Source organism: Lygodium microphyllum, chromosome 1 (assembly GCF_053477565.2).
Source record: "Lygodium microphyllum isolate KBCC chromosome 1, Lygodium_microphyllum_v1.1.10, whole genome shotgun sequence".
Taxonomy (NCBI): Eukaryota; Viridiplantae; Streptophyta; class Polypodiopsida; order Schizaeales; family Lygodiaceae; genus Lygodium; species Lygodium microphyllum.
The window spans coordinates 185,243,988-185,246,235 of record NC_141135.1 but is presented as its reverse complement, the minus strand read 5'-3'; the positions used below and the strand labels follow the sequence as shown (position 1 = coordinate 185,246,235).

The 2,248-nt window shown below is 39.1% G+C and overlaps 1 pseudogene; it reads right to left on the bottom strand.

The window, feature by feature from the left end:
• Positions 1–743: 743 nt before the first annotated feature.
• LOC148042072 (uncharacterized) lies at positions 744–1,815 on the bottom strand (annotated as a pseudogene).
• Positions 1,816–2,248: the final 433 nt, after the last annotated feature.

Sequence of the window (2,248 nt, the reverse complement as noted above, 5' to 3'; positions counted from 1 at the left end):
CATTTTCAACAGATGAAAAGAAAAAATGAATACACCGATATGACCAAAATATGAGGGAATAGAAACACTATCTTCTGAGTGTTTTGTGAAAGCTTCAAGACTTGGCCTCCAAGAAGTTAAGAAGAAGAGAGAAGCTTACGATTTCTTGTATAAAAGAAGAAGAGGATCTATCACCGTCACATGAATAGTCTTATCAAGGCTAACTATGTTGATAAACATGGATCTACGACTATGGTGGACATAAGTCAAACACACGATACATTATCAAAATGAAGATTTGTAACTCAAGTCAATTGGGTTCCAAGATATATTAGCTTGGACTCATTAAAAAAATCTTGAGTGACTCAAAATGATAGTACCATTCCAATGAAATGAGTGTCAAGTACATGCCTTTATAAGTTTTTGGATAGTACCACTTTTCTTCTTTGTGCATATGGGATTTTAGAAATCTCTTCCTAGAGCTTCTTGAGCATACATCTTTGTCATATCCCTCATACAAAGCCACTTATGGGCAAGCATCATTTGTTATTCTCAACACCTCCCCTCAAATGATGAGTCTCTACCTTTGTTGACTTTTGCCCCCCTTGCACGTAAACATGGACCAGGAGACTAGTTCTTTGGTAGCCTAGTCAAATTAAGGCTTGAAACTTTACATCTTGGTAGGGTTTTTACATCCACTATGGGAAACAAGATCCTTTATGGGAAGTCATTTTGTTGGTTTGTAGCAGCGGAAAATATTTTCTTCATCTTTTTCTTGCTTCTTTGGCAACCTTTGATCTTCTTCTTAGTCTTTTGCTCCAATCTTTGATCTTCTTTGTCTTCTTAGACAACACTCGTAGCACCTCCTCCCAATTGTGAACCCTTGTGATTAATGGATGCAAAGTGCCTTCTGCCGTTTTACTCCATGGGTAATTATTGTTGTAGTCAAATAGTAGTACCTTGATGCCATTCCTCACAATCCAATGCATAACCAGGGTTGTCATCTACCAACACCTGTGCCCCAATAGATTTCGTGCGAGGTTCACCCTCCAAGGCATTGTGATTACCAAAATGTACCTCCTTGAAAAATCCAAAATGGTGTGTTTCAATCCAGGCAATTGTTTCATCTTTTATTATATTATGTCAAGAAGTTACTACATAGAGTTCATAATATTTTGCTAGTTGCCGCAAGGATTTGTTAACTCTAGGAATTGGAGTAATAACACAATATTAGTGAGTTTGGGAATCTCCCAATTTCCATTTTTTGAATACTAAAAAGGTGGCACTCGGATAACATGCCCATAAGTTTCTCAAAACCATATGATGTGACCTATCATTGAAAAGTGTTTGAAAAATGGAATCTATTGAGCTATAGAGTGCTCGATTTGGAGTTATAGTGTTGAAGTTATGACAAATCCAAAGATTTGACCACGTGTCCCAAACTTATGGGAAATTCCCATATTCCCCAAAATGGTGTTTAATCCCCTTATCAAAATGCTCTGATTAGAAAAAGGCATGCACTCGCAAGCCTGCTTCTTCCCAAGAGCAGGGCTAGGCCTCAATGAAATCATAAACATGGTATTCTGAAATGGTGTGCTCTAGAAGGTATTGCTTGGCTACAAACATGTTTAGTGTTGTAAGAAAGCTACCAAGCACTTCATCAATGTCCGCAGCCACGGTCAAGACATGTTTCTCAGAGTGTTTTTTTGGAACAATTAGCCATGCTTTGGCCCTTCCACGGGCATAAGAAAGTGACTTTACTTTAGGTGTAGGACCTTGAGCCTTGCTTTTGTGTACTAGGCACCGAAGAAGAAGATTGAAGACTGCCTGATCCATTTCCTACACTTGTGGTAAGGTTGACACAGGAAGGACTAGAACAAAAGGACTGCGATACTTTGAGCTACTCCAAGAAAACAAGTTGTTGTGCGTCTCCAAGCTGGCGTTCTCCATTGACAACCCATTTCTGCTCCATAACCATAGAGACGGAAGAATTGAATGCGAGTCCAAAACCATAACGGTTGCCTAGATGAGGAGAAAAGATTCAGGGACTTGATGGTGATACGGAAAAGCTAAGCTTCAAAGATGATGACCCTTTGTAATAAGCTTTGATCTCTTCTCCACAAATTCTTGGATTTTCGCACTTCCAAAAAACTTGGCAAAGCCTCAATACTTGAACCTCCTAATCTTGAAATAAAGAGCAAACATTGGATGACTTTGAGAGATGGAGAGAATGGGACAGGGGAAGATTGGGAAAGTGCACACACACTAG